This window comes from Acomys minous (assembly GCF_964271855.1).
Source record: "Acomys minous genome assembly, chromosome: 8".
NCBI classification, from domain to species: domain Eukaryota; kingdom Metazoa; phylum Chordata; class Mammalia; order Rodentia; family Muridae; genus Acomys; species Acomys minous.
In genome coordinates, this window is record NC_140489.1 from 8,816,540 (window position 1) to 8,836,649 (window position 20,110).

Below are 20,110 nucleotides of genomic sequence, written 5' to 3' on the forward strand. Positions count from 1 at the left end.
GTGGCCAACAGCCAGGGTCACAGAACTGAAGTGAGGAAGAGTCTGAAGGGATCCTGCAGCAAACAATAGCAGGCCCAGCACAGGTGCAGGCCCCAGCACAGGTGCAGGCCCCAGCACAGGTGCAGGCCCCAGCACAGGTGCAGGCCCCAGCACAGGTGCAGGCCCCAGCACAGGTGCAGGCCCCAGCACAGGTGCAGGCCCCAGCACAGGTGCAGGCCCCAGCACAGGTGCAGGCCCCAGCACAGGTGCAGGCCCCAGCACAGGTGCAGGCCCACCACAGGAAGGATGAAGCCGTGGGCAAGGCGGGCACCCAGGCGCCCAAGGGAACGAAAATGGTGCTCTGGGCAGGAAACACACACACATGTAAACAATGAGGTGGGACTGGAGTGGAGAAAAGAGCGAGCACTAGCAGGACAGAAGGCTCATTGGACTGCGGGGCCAGATGGGTGAGAGTAGCAGGGCTAAAAGCAGCACCCAGGAGCTGAGCGTGGTGCGCACGCCTTTAATCCCAGCACTCAGGGAGGCAGAGGCAGGCGGATCTCTGTGAATTTGAGGCCAGCCTGGTCTACAAAGTGAGTCTAGGACAGCCAAGGCTGTTACAGAGAAACTCTGTTCCCAAAAAACCAAAAGAAAAAGAAAAACAAACAAACAAACAAACTCCAGCACCCAGGGACCAAACAGAAGGGAAGAGGAGGGGTCAGTGAGAAACCACTATTTTCTGGCTTAGCAACTGGTTGTGGACAGAGAGGAGGCAGCGTAAGATCAAGTGAAAACCCAGGTGGTCTCACTGGCCCATCCCCGCCTCAGGAGCTTGTGAGTGAAATGATTCCTTCTTGGGGCTGGACAGATGGCTCACTGCTTACAGCACTGGCTGCTCTTGCAAAGGTCCAGGTTCAATTCCTAGCATGGCTGCTCCCAAGTGTCTGTAATTTCAGTGCCAGGGAATCCTGACTCACTCTGGCTTCTGAAGGTACTGCATGCACGCGGGGCACGGACGCACAAGCGAGCAAAATACCCATACACATAAAATAAAATAAAGAACAACAAAAATCACTTCTTTCTCCTACAGATCCCAGTTAGCTAGCTGACTCTTCTCAGACCAACTGAGAACTGAAGAGTTCCATTCAATCTGTCACAACCCTGTAGTCCCCCTCTACTTTTCTGGAGTGAGCAACTAGGCTTTTTGTCCTTCATGACAACAAGCTAGCTGCCCTCACGGCTTTCCTGAACATGTTGCATTTAGGGTGGTGCCTGGTACATACTCAGGGCTCCAGCAGTAGTCCACTAACACCCAGGTCCAACAGCAAAACTCAGGGGAACAAGCTGAAAGCACACATTTGGGGAACTTGGAACCACAGCTGGAAAGTTACTATCTTTCTAATGGGATCCACTCAAAAGTTCCCAGTCCACTGACCTACGTTTCGCTGTAGATTACAGAATCTTAGATGAGAAGACGCAGGTGGATTTAAGCAGCATCTGGGCTCCTGTCCCAGGCTCGCTCACCTCCACTTCCTTCTGCTAACTTTATTTTTTATTTTAGTTTTATTACATATATGTATGTGTATCTGACTGTAGGCATGTATACATGAGTGCAGGGGCCTGTGGGGCCAGAGAAGTTGGATTCTCTTGGAGCTAAGAGTTAGAGGCAATGCCAGGCGGTGGTGGTGCATGCCTTTAATCCCAGCACTGGGGAGGCAGAGGCAGGCAGACGGATCTCTGTGAGTTCAAGGCCAGCCTGGTCTACAGAGCGAGTTCCAGAACAGCCAGGGCTGTTATACAGAGAAACCCTGTCACGAAAGGAAAAAAAAAGAGTTAGAGGCAGTTGTCAGGCACCCAACATGGGTGCTGGCAACTGAACCTGGTTCCCCTTCAAGAGCAGTACGCGTTCTTCACCACCACACCATCTCTCTAGCCTCCTCCTCCCCCCACCAGTCTTCACACAAACCCACTCCAGCCCTCCATATTACAAATATTTTTAATACTGAAGTCATTTGATGACTACAGATGGAGTTTTCTATCAGAAACACCAATAAACTTGAGCCTGGTATGGTGGCGCACACCTTTAATCCCAGCACTCAAGAGCCAGAGGCAGGCTGATCTCTATGAGTTCCAGGCAGGCCAGGGCTACACAGTGAGACCCTGTCTGGAAACAAGCACACACATTAGTCCAGGGTCACACACTTAACAGAAGGAAGAAAAGATGTCTTCGAACAATTTCTAGAACAGGTTTCTCACAGTGGCACTAATGATATTTCATGGGCTGTTGGTATTACAGCATCCTTGGCTTCTTACCAGCTGTTAGGAGCATATCCTCTAATTCAGGAAGTTCCCAAATACTACCAACCATCCTCTGGATGAGAATGACTGCTGTGAACCAAGTAATTTCAGGGGGGTGGAGGCGACATGTTCGCACGTAGCCCAGGCTGGCCTCAAACAAGGATGACTTTAAACTTTGAATCCCCTACTCCATATCCTGAGTGTTGGAATTATGGGTATATGTCCCACTACACTCAATGTATGCAGCGTTGGGGATAGAACCCAAGGCTTTATGCATCCTAGGCAAACACTATACCGACTGAGGTACACCCCCAGCCCCCCAAGTGATCCTTTATATAATTTTTACTATGAGGACAGGGATCAACTCAGTTTAAAATGTAGCTGTCCATTAAAGACAACTAGATGAGCACTTGGGAGGCGGAGGCAGATGGATCATGAGTTCAAAGCCAGTCTCCGTCACCTAGACCCTACACTGTGTTAATAAAACAAAGAAACCAGCAGAAGTACAGCCTCTGACGAAAGTGAAAGCAGAGACGCCCACCCACCCTGGTGAGAGAGCGGGCCACACTTCAGAAGTGCTGGCAGTTCCTCTGGAGAATGAGTCTGAAGTAACAAATGGTGGGAGGGAACTCATTACCCGGCCTCTCCACTGCTACAGAATGAAGACCCTCAAATACACCAACCGCTTGGCTGACCACAGCCGTTTAAGGCTGACAGACACACTGGAAAGCACGGCTCTGAAGATCACTGGGTGGAATCACAGAGGGGAAGGTGTCCCTGGCACTGCCGTGGCATGCAGGTTCACCAACTGGGAGGATCAGTACAAGTCAGCACTGTCAGGCCCAGCGCCACCACAAGGGGCACTGACTGACGTCAGTGTAGAATCTTCTGGAAGAGCCTGGGGGCCCCAGACCCTAGAGCATGCGTCTCCGGCAGGTGCTCCCCTTCCCCTGCCAAGCACCACTTACTGCAGAAAAGTCAGTATCTCTTGCACATGTTAAGTCATTTGAGACAGTTGTAATATCTCAAGATGCCCCCATCAGCTTACCATTTTTTTTTAAGGTTTTAACTCTTCCCTCCACTATCTAAGAAGAGCCATCACACGAATCAGGCATTGGTGAGTCTCTTGGCCTTCCACATTTCCCTGGATGGGACTAGGGATGGCAGTATGTAGACTGAAATTTTTGATGAGACCAAAGCTAGCTGCTAATTATCTAAATTATTTAAACAAATGTTGGCATAATGTTCTTGTGGACTGTGTAGTTTACCCTTGCTCACTATCTGATTTCAATCCAGATATTGCGTTGTGATGTTTATTCTAAGTATTTCCTATCTCAAGTTTATGTAAACATGTCACCATTTGTTCTCTGTATTGCCAATAAAAGCCAACTAGCCAACGCTGAACAAGACAGAGAACAGAGTGGGACATCCTGGGCCAGTGAGGGGAGGAGAAAGGGAGGAAGGCTAGGAGGGATGCATGTGGGGAGGACCTGAGGCACCAGAGGGAAGGGGCCAGACATAGGCTATGAGTGAAAGCAAGTATAATGTGGGGAATCTGAATGGAAGGAAATATACTAGCTTGGAGGTTTAGGACGGAGTAATTATTGCGCAGCATTGTGCTATAGACTAATTAAATAGATCCTGGTCTCTCAGTGTGGTTATTTGGGTATATAAGCTGGTTAAGGAGCAACCATTGATTTATTAAAATAATAACTCAATATTAAATATTAATAATATCCAACAAACAAACTTAGGAGCCAAAGGAAAACTGAAGACAATTAAGAGATTAGAGAAGTATTGATCTCAGTGCAGACTATGCTGTACTCAAGTGAGACCAAATTCTTCCTTTTGCTTGTTTGGAAAGTGTGGACTGAAGCCAGGCGTGGTGGTGTATACCTGTAATCCCAGCACTCAGGAGGCAGAGGCTGGCGGATCTCTGTGAGTTCAAGGGGAGACTGGTCTACAAAGCAAGTCTAGGATAGCCAAGGCTACACAGAGAAACCCTATCTAAAAAAATAACAAACAAACAAAGTGTGGACTGTGTAGTGGGCCCAGGGATTAGTTTTGTCCTAAAAGGTCAATTTCAGCATCAGGAAAATTTCAGGAAGGTTTCAACAGTAAAAGTGCATTTATACCAGAATGTAAAATTCACAGAAGTTTTAAATGATAGCGTCCACACAACCCGATATTAAGAATGAGCTATTTTAGAATGTTGTGGTTTTGCCCTCTAAAAGGCCAGAGGTCACATGTTTGCTCTCCTCTGTCACTGGGAGGCTCCCACAGTCAACGGTTTGGGAGATACCTATAGTTACTTTCACTGGAATAAGAATGTCCTAATGATTCTCTCAATACAGGTTGGCTAGAGTGAAGAATCTGAAGGATGCTCCAGAGAGCTGAAGAGTCCAAGTCTCTACAGAAAAACCAGTAAAGACAGCTACAAGTAAACACTATTGTTCCAATCAGCTTTTTAGTGAGTCTCATGTCGTTACCTCCTCAAAGGCAAGAATTTTTTTTTAATTTGTAGATTTATTATTTATTTATTATTATGTATCCAGTGCTCTGCCTGTATATACACCTGCAGGCCAGAAGATCTCATTATAGATGGCTGTGAGCCACCATGTGGTTGCTGGGAATTGAACTCAGGACCTCTGGAAGAGCAGACAGTGCTCTTAACCTCTGAGCCATCTCTCCAGCCCCACAAAGGCAAGAATTTTATCAATGCATATTTTTGTGGTATATGTAGCTATCATCAGATGCTCAAAGAGAAACGGACAGGGCTGGAGATGCAGTTCAGCTTGAGAAGCACTTACTGAGCATGCAAGGGGCCCTGGACTCAACCTCCAGACACAGTGGCCTACACAACAATCCCAGGACCCAAGAGGCAGAGAGGCCGAAGGTCATAATCTCAAAGTCGTCTTCAGCTACATGAATGCAGGCCAGCTTGGCATGCAAGAGACTCTGCTGCTAATTAGTTAGTTGTAAAATATGAAGCTATAAAAGCAGAGAGAAACGACCATTCAATAAGCAAGCCAGGAGACCTACTGGCTCTAGCTCTCAACTCCAACCCCAGCAAGAATATTCCACTTTGAGTCCCAAGTTAGTGACTAGTTCCATTACTATTACTGTACCACAAGTTTCTGGTACACTAGTACTATTCTTGTACCACTAGTTTCTAATTAAACACTTATTTATGCTAAATGCAATTTTATTTTACTTATTTGAGATAAGATCTCACTGTATATCAAGGATGGCCTGAATTTGCTATACTGGTCAGCCTGGCTTCAAACCCACTATTTTCCTGCCCTGGCTTCCCAAGTACTGGGAACTCTAGTATATGCCATCACATATAGCATGGACACCTTTCCAGGAAGTGGGCACTATTTCTCTATTTCTAGACAGAGAAGCACATACACCATAATGAAGTCATTTGCCCATGGTCACCTGAGCAGGACAGCCTACACCAGCATCCCCACTGCCGACCACACACCACCCCTGTCCCTGGACATCCCCAGGCATTCACCATCTAGACATAAAGAAAAGTAAGAAAAGGCTGAGGGTCTGCCATCCCTCCCTCCCACCTCCTAACATGTCTTCTCTTGCCTTGAACGTCAATCGCTAATGGCTGGAGATACGGACACTTCCCTCCTGTTCCTGTTTTCTTTCTAGAACCACTTTTCAAGCTCTTTGCTGGCAAGGACCATGTTATATGACTGTTACATTAAAAATGTATCAGTTCAACCTATAATAAATGACACAGAGTCTGGAGAGGACACAGAATCTAAAGTGCACTTTTAGGCTGTCAGCTCTACGCTGGGCAGAAACTATCGCATAATACAAATCTATTCCTAAACTATGGTAAACAAACTACTCTAAACTGATATATGATACATATACCCCAAGCATTTGCCACTAGGATGCTTGTCCAGCCTTCGTCTACCTCCTCAACTGACAAACCTCCTCGCTCCCCTCCAGGAGGTCCCGCCTTCCACTTCCTGTCCCTCTGCCCAGCTGATTGGCTAAACAGCACTTTATTGATAGATGTTACATCCACTCAGCATTCCTCCACATATGACATTTGTGTTAGGCTTCTATTACTGTGAAAAAACACTATGACCAAAAGCGACTCAGGAAGGCAAGGGTTTATTTAGCTTCCAGTTATAGTCCATAGTGAGGAGGAGTCAGGGCAGGAACGCAAAACAGGAACCTGGAACAGGGACTGAAGCCGAGACCACAAGGGATGCTGTTTACTGCTTGCTCCTCCCGGGTGGCTCAGCCTGCTTTCTTACAGCCTGCCCAGGGATGGTACCGCCCAATGTGAGGGGCCCCTCCCCCATATTGCCTATCCTAACAGATCCACAAGATGGGGAGCTGCAGTACCAGTCAGTCTCTTATCCAAGTGTTGTCAGGTGTGTTTCAGAGTACAGAATACTTTTGGATTTTTTAGAAAAGAAATATTTTGTGTTGTACATTATATAGCACTCCCAGTTAAGTCTGGGATAATACCCAGAAGAAAACACACAAACCATCTGCAGAAGTACAGAAATGTCCACATGGTTCACATGAAGTGGAACAGAGTGTCTAAGTAGCCTCGCATAAGCTCAGGTCAGATGGCTGAGGAACTGGGTGTCTGCTTATTCACACTCCTTTTGTGAGCAAGGGCCAGAGGCTCAGGAAAGTCAGTAACTTGCTCAGATTCATGCATGCTTTGAAGGGCAGGGCTTGGCTCACTCACCTAGTGCAGCACAGTGCTTCTCACACCAAGTGCACAGCTGCTGGGGTGGAAGGTGTGGATGATGCTGGCCTGTGTTTCTGCATTTCTCAAGAACCAAAAGAGCATTCCTCCTTACAGCAGACACTATTAGGCTTGGATAAGCATCATCCCTTGGGAGCTCTTTAGAAGTAATCTTTATTTTGCTTTTCAAGACAAGGCCTCTCTGTGTTAGCCCTGGCTGTCCTGGACTCCCTTTGTAGACCAGGGTGGCCTCAAACTCACAGTGATCACTCTGACTCCCAAGTGCTGCGATTAAAGGCATGCACCACCACACCTGGCTCCAACTGAGATTTTGTTAAGAACAACATTTGGGGGGCTCAACTCCCAGCACAAATCACACAGACAGAGAAATCACGCCAGCTGTAGACAAACTGAGAAGCCATCAGATTTCGTAAGACACCTGGGAAGTCCTCAAGGAGAAACTTAAGAATAGGAAATATTGTCAGGCATGGTGGTGCACCCCTTTAATCCTAGCACTGGGGAGGCAGAGGCAGGCACAGGCGGATTGCTGTGAGTTCGAGGCCAGCCTGGTCTACAAAGCAAGTCCGGGACAGCAAAGGATACACAGAGAAACCCTGTCTTAAAAAAAACAGAAAACAAAGAATGGGAAATATCATAATACAAGGTGTTAGAACCCTGGATAGTGCTACTTTAGATGGCTTGAAAACAGAAGCAGGAAAAAAAAAAAAAGAAAAGAAAAAGAAAATAGAAGCAGAAAATGAAAAGATAAATGACTTTACCTGAGATCAACAATGCCAATTATAATTACTATCAGTCTTGCACTTCATATTTTACCCTGAATAGCCAAGTATGTGAAGTTGACTGATAAGAGTCAAGCTGTAGAAAGACCTACAAATGGAAATAGGAAAAATACTCAGACACAGACTGAGGAATTTAGACAAGAACCTACGAGGCCATCATATTATGAAACTGAAAAGGGGCAGCCCAAGGTTAGAAAACCAACCTCAGTGCCAGATGGTGGTGGTGGTGGTGGTGACAGTGGCGCACGCCTTTAATCCCAGCACTGGGGAGGCAGAGGCAGGCGGATCTCTGTGAGTTCAAGGCCCAGGACAGCCATGGCTACACAGAGAAACTCTGTCTCAAATAAAAAAATAAAAAAAAATAATAAATAAATAAAAAGAAAAAAGAAAACCAACTTCAGTGTATCCAGTCACTATACAAGAACCTCCAAGAGACCACAGACACCTCCAAAGTTATGAAGACGTTAAGTGGAATCCTACAGAAACATTAGATTTGAGAAGACTTAAACAAGTGTTCATTTCATATGATATGCATTCACCCTGTGTGAAGTAGATATTAAATTCATGGGCAACTCAGAACAGAATCATCCCCCGAGACTGGAAAGATCTGATAACAGCAATATTGGAAGCTGGCCCTCAGCTATAATGGCAAACATGGGAGAATGAGGAAGCGAAGTTCATAGAACAATGAAATAGGGCTGGAGGTATTAACAGCTCCCAAGATCTGCAGGTGTGGTGGCGCACACCTTTAATCCCAGCACTCAGGAAGCAGAGTCAGGTGGATCTCTGTGAATTCGAGGCCAGCCTAGTCTATGAAGCTCTGAGTCCAGGACAGCCAACGCTACACAGAGAAAGCCTGTCTTTGGGGGGGGGGGGGGGCAGAGAAGAAAAAGAAAAACATTTATGTATGTAGATGTTTTGTCTGAGTGTACACTTATGGTGTGTGCACGCCTGATCCCCAAGGAGGCCAGAAGAGAGCATCAGACCCCCTGGGAAACTCCCAGGGCTGTTACACAGAGAAACCCTGACTCAAGCCGCCTCCTCCCAAAAAAGCCAAACCAAATCAACAAAAACAAATACTTTCCAAGATCAATTGCTAGATGAAAGTCAATATACTGAGTGACAAAGACAACTTAAATTTGATGATCACACCTTGCACTATGTTGTTTAGCAGTTCTAAATGTTTAGGACAAGGCTGAAGACTCAAAAAAGAGGTCTGAGTTATTTACTAAAATTATACAAGGCCCAAAAGAAGCCTTCAATGATTTTTTTTTTTTTTGCAAAGATTGACGTTAGCTGTAAATAGAATAGTATCAGATTCAGAAGTCAGGAAAATACTAATCGGATCCTTAGCTTCTGAAAATGTTAATTCAGAATGCAAAAGAATGATTCCATCTTTAAAGGCAAGACCAGCACCAACAGAGGGATGGATCAGCAGTATGGGTGATACTGGCTCTCATGTTTACGCTGCTAATATGATGGGAGAAGTGATTTCTAATATTTTAAGGAAAAATCAAAATGGTATTTGTTTCAATTGTGGTAAGAGAGGTCATCTGAAAAGGGACTGTAGGCAAGGCATTCCTAGAAATAATGTTTTTTCTAGAGACAGAAGACCCCCGCCTTCTGGAGTTTGCAGAAGGTGTGGCAAAGACTAATGAATGCAGATTAACAAGGAACAGGCAAGGCAAACTTTTGCCATCAGAAAATGCTGTTAAGGAGGCAGAGGCAGGAGGATCTCTGTGAGTTTAAGGCCAGGCTGGTCTACAAAGTGAATCCAGGACAGCCAGGGCTACACAGGGCGAGAGAAGCCCTGACTAAAAAAACAAAAACAAACAAACGAAAGAGGGAATTAGGAAGAAAGAAAAGAAAAGAAATTGAAGGCTTAGCTGGGCGTAGTGGCACACACGTGTAACCCCAGCACTGGAAGAGGCAGAGCCAGGCAGATCTCTGTACATTTAAGGTCACTGTGATCTACAAAGTAAGTCTAGGACAGCCAAGGCTACACAGAAAACCCGTCTCAAAAATAAAAAATAAAAACAAACAAAATAATTGAAGGTTTAATGGATACAAAAGCAGATGTAACAATCATTTCCCCAAATCTTGGCCTCCATATTGGCCTCTTTAGGGGTAAATATTCAGCTTCTAGGGACTGAACTTCCTCACGTAAAACAAAGTGCAAGATGGGTCGAGTGTATAAGGCCAGAAGGGCAAACAGAAAAAGTAACACCTTATGTGGCTATATATCCATGAATTTATAGGGACATCATTTGTCACAGCAATGGAAAACATATTAACATTCCTCCAATCTCAGAAACAACCCATAAAATAAAGAATGGTTCTGAGAAAAATATTAAAAGATATTATCAAGGACAGTCACAGGTTGTCCAGGTTGTACATAAGCAGGACACAAAGCTGTTAGTCTTTCAAAGAAGGTACCAACCTCCCTACCTTTGAAATGGTTAACTGACAAGCCTAAGTGGGTGGAACAACGGCCTATGACAAATAAAAATTAGAGTCACCAGAACAACTGGTACAGGAGCAGCTAAATGATCAATACATTGAGGAATCTACCAGCCCATGGAATTCCCAATTTATAAAAAAGAAATCAGGAAAATGGAGGATGTTAACAGATTTAAGAGCTGTAAGTAAGATGACTCATACAATGGGCTCTTTACGCCTGCAGTGTCATTGCCTTCTTTATCACCTAAGTCATGGCCTTTGATAGTCACTGATTTAAAAGGCTTGCTTTCTTAGCACTTACTTATAATAATAGTTGCTCATTAAAGAGCTATCATTGAAAATTCTTACCACAAGGAATGTTAAACAGTCTTACCTTGTGCCAATATTTTGTACAACAGTCATTAGAAATAATTCATAAATGGGGTGTGGTAGTATGCACTTTCAATCCCAGCACTTGGGAGGCAGAGGCAGGTGGATGGCTGTGAGTTCGAGGCCAGCCTGGTCTACAAAGCCAGTACAGGACAATCAAGATAACACAGAGAAACCCTGTCTTAAAAAACCAAACCAAACCAAACAAAATCCATAAACTGTTTCTTCAGTCTATAATTTACCATTATATGGATGATATCTTACTGGCTGATTCAGATGCAGATATCATAGGAAAAATATTTGATGAAGTAAAGAGAATTTTGTGTTGCTGGGGATTATTAATTGCTCCTGAAAAAATACAAAGAGGAGATTCTATCAATTATCTAGCATAAAAGAAAGGTTTACAGAAAACTCAACCACAGAAAGTACAAATCAGGAGAGATCAACCACAAAATCTTAATGATTTTCAAAAATTGCTGGGAGACATTAACTGCCTATAGCCCACAACTAAATTAAGAGCTAAGTAATTTATTTCACACCTTATAAGGTGATAAGGACTTAAATAAGTCCAAGAAAATTATCACCTGTATGTAGCCAAAAGAGAATTGGCTATGGTAGGAAGAGATTACAAGACGTACGTACGTATCACTCACTTGGATTCAAACACGGCTTGTATTTTAGTTATCTTGCCTTCTACTCAATTCTCCCACAGGAATTCTTATGCAGAAAGAAGATAATATCTTAGAGTGGATATTTTTAGCACACAGAGTAAAAAACTAAAGACCTAGGTAGAAAAGGTTTCTGAATTGATTCTGAAAGAAAAAAGATGAGACTTTATCAATTAGCCGAAAGTATGGTACCTTTTACTAACACTGAGACATTATGGACAGAAAATGAACATTGCCAAAGAGCTTGCAGTAATTTTGGGGGAGAGATTAACTGTGGGGCTTATGGACCACGCCTCCAGGGAAGCTGGGATGGGCCTAGAAAGGTGGAGCATGTTCAAATCCCAGAAATCTCAAACTTGAGATTTAAAATCTCATCCTGAGAATGGAAGGTGTCAAAGCTCTCTCCTTGTTTCTGTTATCTTTCCCCATGCAAATAGAGAATTGCCATTGTCCTAAGTCCCAGCCAATGAGGTGCATTCATCTTCAAAGCCCCTCCCCACTGCCCAAGGTTTCTAAGTCCCTGTTTCACATGACATCAAGCAGGGCGCACCACTTACTCCACCAAGGCGCCTGAGGCTGGCGGTTTATTCAGGGCTGTAGCACTGGGGAAAGAAGGGCTCTCCTTCTCCCTGAAGAACTCATCACTGGACCCCTGGACTTGATTGCCACACAGGCAGTTGCTGCAGAAACACCAAGGTCACCACTAGAACGTGCCCAGCTGCCAAAAGCATCTGCTGTTCAACTCCACCCCGCTGCAGTGCCAATCTGTGAAAGCGAGCTGCTGGCTGTTCCCAAAGCAGGCACCCAACTCACCCCAGTAAGGCCAGACCTTCGCTGCCAACTGACTTGGTCTCAGAGCCCTGAGCTCCCCGCTGCTACATGGCCTAGTGCTGGCAGCCCAGCTAAAAGAGCAGTAACACTTATTGCAGAGAAACTCTCTCCCTCCCCTCCCCCCACTGGAGATCTTGTGACGTGGACCTTAGACCTTGGTCCGCACTCACTCAGACCTGAGCTTCATCCTTCTCTGCGCAGAGACTAAGGGCACTAGGCCCCTCTGGTGGAGAGGCACTTCCAGGCCAGTAGTGTCCCTGCCTTCCCGGGAGAGGCAGAACCACAATTAACAACTAATATCCCAAAAGCAAGGGACATCAGTTTATAAAAAGAATTGGACTCTGCCTCATATAGTAAAAAGGATACCGGTTTCTGGAGCCCCTACATTCTATACTGATGCAAATAAGTCAGGAAAGGCAGGTTATAAATCAGGAAAAATAAGTCAAGTAGTTCAAAGTGCTTATGATTCAGTTCAAAAATCGGAGTTGTATGCCATTTTTCTGGTGTTATTAGATTTTTCTGAACTTCTTAATACAGTTACTGACTCTCAATATGCAGAAAGAATTGTTTAACATATTGAATTTATTCCAGATGATTCAGAATTAACTTCATTATTTATTCAACTACAACAAGTAATCAGAAATAGAAACCATCCATTGTATATAGGACATGTGAGGCCCCATACAGGTCTACCAGGCCCTCCAGCACAAGGCAATGATGAAAGTCATCAGTTATTAACAGGAAATGGCCTAAAAGCCTAAGAATCTCATAAGAAACACCATGTTAACAGCAAAGGTTTGAAGATTTTTCTGTCACTTGCCAACAACCCAAGGAAATTACATAGAAATGTCTACTTGTTTTTTGTATACTCAAAGTCCATTACCTGCAGGAAGTAACCCAAAAGGTACTCAAATAAATGAAATTTGGCAAATGGATACGTTTCATTTTTCAGAATTTGGAAAATTAAAGTACATGCACCATACCATAGACATATATTCAGGACTTCAATGGGCAACTGCTTTAAGTTCTGAAAGGGTTGATTCTGTAATTGCACAGTTATTAGAAATTACAACTATTGTGGGACCCCTGTACACATTAAGACTGACAATTGTCCAGCATATGTCTCTAGTAAGATGAAACGGGGTTTTTTTTTTTACATATTACATATTACAACATAGAGCCTATTACAGGTATACCACACAAACCTACAGGTCACGCAGTTATGGAAAGATCTTTAAAAGATATGCTTAATAAACAGAAAAGGGCAATAAAGAACCCTCCCCAAGACAGATTACACAGTGATTTATTAACTCTAAAATTTTTAAATGCTAACGAGACAAGAACAACAGCTGTGGAGAAACATGGTATAATAGGGGGGAAACTGCTGAACTGTATCAGGCTGCACAGTTTAAAGATGTGCTGACCTCAGAATGCAAATTGGGATATGTGTTATGTGGGGGAAGAGGTTTTGCCTTTGTTTCTACAAGAGAAGAAAAGCTGTGATACCATCAAGATTGATAAAGATTAAATTCAAACAGGAGAGATCTCCTGACTAAGGAGAGGCAATAGTTCACCAGACAGCATGGTCAGTCAGTCCAAACTAATTCATTAAGACTAACAAATGCCTTTCATTTGATCAGGCATGAAAAAATAAAAATAAAAAACAATATTTTCAAATGATAATTTACCAAAGGCACACTTGCCTTACTGTCATGAAATGAAAAATGGGTTTTCTTAATTCCAGGTTAAAATGTTTGACTGTAGATTGCCACATGGCCCATGCCATTTTGGACATCAGCTTTTGAGTTTTCTTCTTAAATAAAAAGGATTTTTTGTTTTGTTTTGTATTAAAAGCAATTAAGGAGATAAGGAAATAGTGACAAATTGGCATCAGGTTTAAGACTAGGATATTCAAATTTGCCAGGGAACAAATTCAGAATAAATCAGCAAGAATTATAGATTACATATGCAAAAAACTTGAAAGTTTACTTTAAAAAAAAAGATTTATTTATTTTATTTATTGCATATGAGTGCTTTATCTGCAGAAGAGGGTTATCAGATTACATTATAGGTGGTTGTGAGCCACCATGTGGTTGCTGGGAATTGAACTCAGGACCTCTGGAAGAGCAGGCGGCGCTCTTAACCACTGAACCATCTCTCCAGCCCCGAAAGTTTACTCTTAACACTAAAAAAATAAGGGGAAATGGAGAACTAAATTAAACCAGGACAATCCAATGAGAATACCTATTATAAAGGAATCCATAGCCAGGCGGTGGCTTACTCCTTTAGTCCTAGCACTTGGGAAGCACATACCTTTAATGCCAATACTTGGGAGGCAGAGACAGGCACATAAGAATTGCAACAATTTAAATTTAAAATCTGCCTGCAGCCAGGAGTGGTGGCGCACACCTTTAATCCCAGTACTTGGGAGGTAGAGGCAGGTGGATCTCTGTGAGTTTGAGGCCAGCCCAGTCTACAAAGAGAGTCCAGGACAGTCAGGGCTACACAGAGAAACCCTGTCACAGGGGGAAAAAATCCACTGCAAAAGTCAGGCTGATATTCAAAGTGAATGTCCTTTGTGATCTAAAAATACACACACTTAGGCCTTGAATTTGTAAAAAGAAAGGGGAATATAGGTATATTAATCTACATATACTAAGGTATATTTAGTTTCAATTTTTCAAAAGAATTTTTAAATTTTCAATTGAAAGATAATAATTCTTCTGCTGCCAAAAATCGTTTTGCCCTGGGGAAAAATATAACCTGCCAAAAAATGAGCCCACCAGAATTAGGGTTGGTGCAGGGTTTTGCTTTTATCTTTCCAGGGAAATAAAAGCATCCAACTAAGAAATCTGGAGACCATTGGTCAAATGAAACATCTGAAGAAAAAAAAAAAGACATTTCAAGTGAAAATGTCCTTAGAGTAAATTGGCCAAGTGGTACCACTGACTTCCAGCTTGTCTCTGCTGCCCTCTACAGGCAAGTGGCAAATGGTCTTTCTGTGGTCCCAATTCAATTAAAAATTAACGCTGGCTTTGGGGCTGGAGCATGGCTCTCTTCTTCTCTAACCCCATGAACGCTTGTTAAAGAAAAGCCAAAACCTGTCTCATATCAGAAGAGCCACCTTTAATGGCAGAAGAAAACAAAAAGTAAGGGAATATAGTCTATTGGGTTTTTTTTTTTTTTTGGTTTTGTGGGTTTTTTTGTTTTGGTTTTTTGAAACAGGGTTTCTCTGTGTAGCCTTGGCTGTCTAGACTCACTCTGTAGACCAGACTGTGAACTCACAGAGATCTACCTGCTCTGCCTCCCTAGTGCTGGGATTAAAGGCATGTGCCACCAGGCCTTTCTCTTTTTTAAAGATTTATTTATTATGTACACAGTGTTCTATTTGCATGTACACCTGCAGGCAGAAGAGGGCACTGGATCTCATTACAGATGGCTCTGAGCCACCACCATGTGGTTGCTGGGAATTGAACTCAGGACCTATGGAAGAGCAGCCAGTGCTCTCAACCTCTGAGCCATCTCTCCAGCCCTAAACTTTTCTTTAGGTATAAATATTATTTCAAAATCTGTAAGATTATTGTATGTATGTATATATATATATATATATATATATATATATATATATATATATATATATATATATATAAACTTTCTGTTGGGACATTAGAAGCAATACAGAGTACTAACTAATTCTAAAAATGAGCTTCATCCAGCTTCTTGTACATATTTTCGGGTCTGAGTCTGAACCAAGTACCTAAGGACAAAGTTTGTGCACCCCAGATGTACTTACTAAGACTGTGGTCCTCAAAGCTTTTGAGGATCTGCTGAAAATGGAACTTAAAAATACTTAAATTTTGTACAATAAACAATGGTCATTCCTAACAGTAACCTTTGAGGTCTCCAAGAAGATGGGGCCCTGCAACAAAAAAATCCACCTGCACTGTGGTAACACTAACCACTAGAGAAAGCTGCCCCATGCTTCTCTGCTGCCAGGTTCTGGGCAAACAGTGGACACTCAGAGACAGGTCATGTAAACAAACGGGGTGTGGTGGTGCACACCTGTAATTCCAGCACTCACAGGTAGAGGCTAACACAAGGAGCTCTCTGTGAGTTTGAAGCCAGCCTTGCCAACATAACAAATTCCAAGTCGGCCAGGACTACATAGTGAGATCTTTTTAAAAAAACAAAACAAGCAAACAAGCAAACAAAACTCCCAAACAAAGCAGCTGGGTATGACAGCACACACGTGTGATCCAGCACCTGGAAAATAGATCCAGGCAAAAGTTAAGGTGATTCTCGGCTACACGTTTAGTCCAAGGCCAGCCTAGGCTAAATGAGGCCTTATCTCAAAGTTTAAAAAAAAGGAAAAAGGAAAAAAAGTCATGCCCAGAAAAACAGAAGGCCAAAGCTTTCTATGAGGAGGTGTGGTCTCAGGGAAGACCACTCAAAAAGCTTCTTAGAGGTTAAACCATACCTGATGGGCTTCATTCCAAGCGTTAAGTGATGAAAGCCTGAAGCAGTTCCTACGAACCCTAGGGAAAAACAAAAAGTTAACTGCATTAACACATCAGAGGACAGGGCAAACCATGCTCTACGAACCAGAACTCAGAAGTAAGTAAGGCAAGTTAGATGAGGCAGCTCAGGGGAGAACATCTGACTACAGGAAAAAGGCAGCACTTGTGCAAAATGCTGTTGTCCTTGCACCTCAGTTACCACCCTCCCCAAAGACTAATTACTCAATATTGTCCCCCACATTGGGCAGCCCTGGCCACAGCCACCACACTGTGGTATAGAAAACCCTGAAGGTAACAGTGGATGAGGAAGGTACAGTGTATCATATAACATGGCCAGAGGCTTACAGACAGCAATATTTTTGACCTACATGACATTTCAAAAACTGGCAAATTTAAGGAATTAAAAAATAAAATGACCCGGGTGTAGTGGCACACTCCAGAGGCAGAGGCAGATGGATCACTGTGAGTTCGAGGCCAGCCTGATCAACAAAGTGAGTCCAGGAGAGCCAAGGCTACACTGAGAAACCCTGTTTTGAGAAAAAACAAAACCCAAAACAAACAAACAAAAAATCACATTTGTAATTTTCTTGTGGCAACAGACCTCAGACCATGTGAGACCAGAAGCTCTTGACCTCTGGAGTCACGGGAGGGAAGTAGAAGCTCCCACAGTTCCCTGAAACTTCCCCTCAGTCATTCTGGTGCATCACACACTTAAAGCAGAACATGCTCCTCTTCATTCATGCTTTTTCACTAAGGCCACATGCCTAGAAGTGAAACACAGCACCAGTGACTCCCTGGCCAGAAACGCTGGCGCTCTCAGTGCAGACGCAGGCAGGCATGCCTTCCCTCACGGATTCCAACACACTATGACTGGAAAGGCAGACTTCCAGTTTCATTATTTAACTCCCTCAGTGCCCTGTGACATCAACATCGTAGGCCTGGCTCAGTAGTGTTACAGCCATCAGCTGAGATAGGCTGAGAAAGCAAGAGCCACAGAAAATGAGACGTCCATGTTAGAGTTGATGCAGCACCTCTGTGCACACTAACTGACCCGTCCTTCTACCCACAGTCACAAGTCCATTCTAACAAGTCTCTAAGGAATTTGCTAGAATGAGCTGTATGGGGAAAAAAAGGAAATTTATGATATACAGGCATACTATTATTTTCTCTCTCTCTTTTATTTTCTGCGCATTGATGTTTGCCTGTATGTACGGCAGTGTGAGGATGTCAGATCCCTTGGAACTGGAGTTACAAACAGTTGTGAGCTGCCATGTGAATGCTCAGAATTGAACCCGGGTCCTCTGGAAGAGTGGACAGTGCTCTTAACCACTGAGCCATCTCTCCAGCCCCACTATTATTTTCCCAATGAAGCTTTTTAAAAACCGGACAGAAATACTAGCCGGGCATGGTGTCACATGCTTTTAATCCCAGCACTTGGGAGGCAGAGGTAGGTAGATCTCTAAGTCTGTAGGCCAGCCTGGTCTACAAAGTAAGTCCAGAACAGCCAGGCCTACACAAAGAAACCCTGTCTTGAAAAACCAAAGAGAACAGAGAAAAACAGTCACTTAACTTCCAAACACGAGTTTCAACTTATCATGTTAAATAAACTTCCAGGAAGGAAAAGATCACAGACCCAAAGCTGCACCTAAAGATCCACTAATCTAACTCTTAGAAAGACCTTTGGTGACAGACCCAAGTCCAATGCTGAGAGTACCCTAGTGAGTGCTCCCTGCCTATCATCCCTGCCCTTGGGGTGAGAAGCAGGAGACAGCAACTGCAAGGTCAGCCTGGGCTGTACAGCAAGACCAGGTATAGAAAAGAGCAAAACAGGGCTGGAGAGATGGCTCAGAGGCTAAGGGCACTCACTGGCTACTCTTCCAGAGGTCCTAAGTTCAATTCCCACATGGTGGCTCACAACCATCTATAATGTGATCTGATACCCTCTTCTGGCCTGCGGTGTACATGCAGACATAATAAACAAACAAACAAACCCTTAAAAAAAAAAAAAGGAGCCAAACAGCTCCTGATACATAGACTTTTATTCAGCGACTGTCATTCCAGAGTTCATTCCTAAATTCTCCACCCAAAGGTGTACCTGACAGTCCACTGAGAACACTGTGCTGCCTGAGCATCACATGCAGTGGGGAGTGACCAATCACAAATCCTTACACTCTGCTCATCAGGCCATCCGATCTACATTCCATCCTTTAACTCCAAACGGGCCCTGAGGCACAAATAACACCACACTGATTTCCAAACTCAAGTTTAAGACAGCAGCACTTTAAGGAGCTCACTGTCTAGGAGTTCTGAGCACCCATACTCAGCAACGACATCAATAACAACAGACCTGAGACCACACACCCTGATCTAGACCTTCCGACCACACAGGCACCTGAGTGCAAACATCTCAGATCCTTGAGATCAGATCAGCCACCAGACAGATCCCAAGGGCGACTTCAATCAATGCTACCTGGAACAGAAGAACCAAATAAATGAAGTACACCTTTCTCCTATCTTCCTGATTCTCTGTTGGTAGACACAGGGTGATGGATGTAATGTCAGCCATGACTTTCCCTGCTGTAAGGGGAATGCTTGACCCTAGAGCCAATACTACAGCCGTGTGTTGACAAGTTTGGGAAATAAAAAGCTACGTGGGATTATCACCATGCCTCTTTTGAAACCCTCCTAGAATTTTTGTTTGGTTTGGTTTGGTTTTTCGAGACAGGGTTTCTCTGTGTAGCCTTGACTGTCCTGGACTCACTTTGTAGACCAGGCTGGCCTCGAACTCACAGCGATCTGCCTGCCTCTGCCAGCCAAGTGCTGGGATTAAAGGCGTGCGCCACCACCACCTGGCTCCCTCCTAGAATTTTTATATGACTGGAGATAGGGAGACCTGGTAACAAAACTCTATATAAACATGATATACCTTTTGGTACCTATTTAACAAAGGAAGAGAAAATTACAAACTAATATTCCTTAAGAACACAAGCACAAACATCATCAGGACAGCTGTGGCACATAATCCAGAATCTGTTAAGAGGACTGCATACATGACAAATCAGGATTTATGCCAAGAACGCAAGGATGAGTCAGTATACAGAATCACTAGGGCTAGAGAAATATTCAGTCAGCAAGAGCACTTGCCATGCAAGCGTGAGTACCTGAGTTTGACCCCCACCACACACAAGGCAGGTGGACAAGCAGGCGGCTTGCTGGCCAGCCAGCCTAGGCTAACTAGAAAACCTCAAGTTCCAGTGAGAGATCTTGGCTCCCGAAAGAAGGTAGGCTGCACCTGAGAAATAACACCTAAGGATGATCTCAAGCCTCTTGTGAGTGTTCTCAGTGTTCCTATACAAATAAACACACATAGACTTATACACACACACACACACACACACACACACACACACAATATAACACAGTATACTATTAGGAAAAAAGAAAAAAAATACATGT

General features: G+C 43.7%; 1 protein-coding gene across 6 annotated transcripts in view; it reads right to left on the reverse strand.

Annotated features, from left to right (window-relative positions):
- TRAF3 (TNF receptor associated factor 3) overlaps positions 1 to 20,110 on the reverse strand; it is a 97,971-nt gene that overhangs the window by 65,682 nt on the left and 12,179 nt on the right. For all 6 annotated transcript variants that reach the window (XM_084793502.1, XM_084793503.1, XM_084793498.1 and 3 more), the window contains one exon: positions 16,615 to 16,672. The gene's annotated coding sequence lies outside the window, so the exon portion shown is untranslated. The remainder of the gene's footprint in view (positions 1 to 16,614; positions 16,673 to 20,110) is intronic.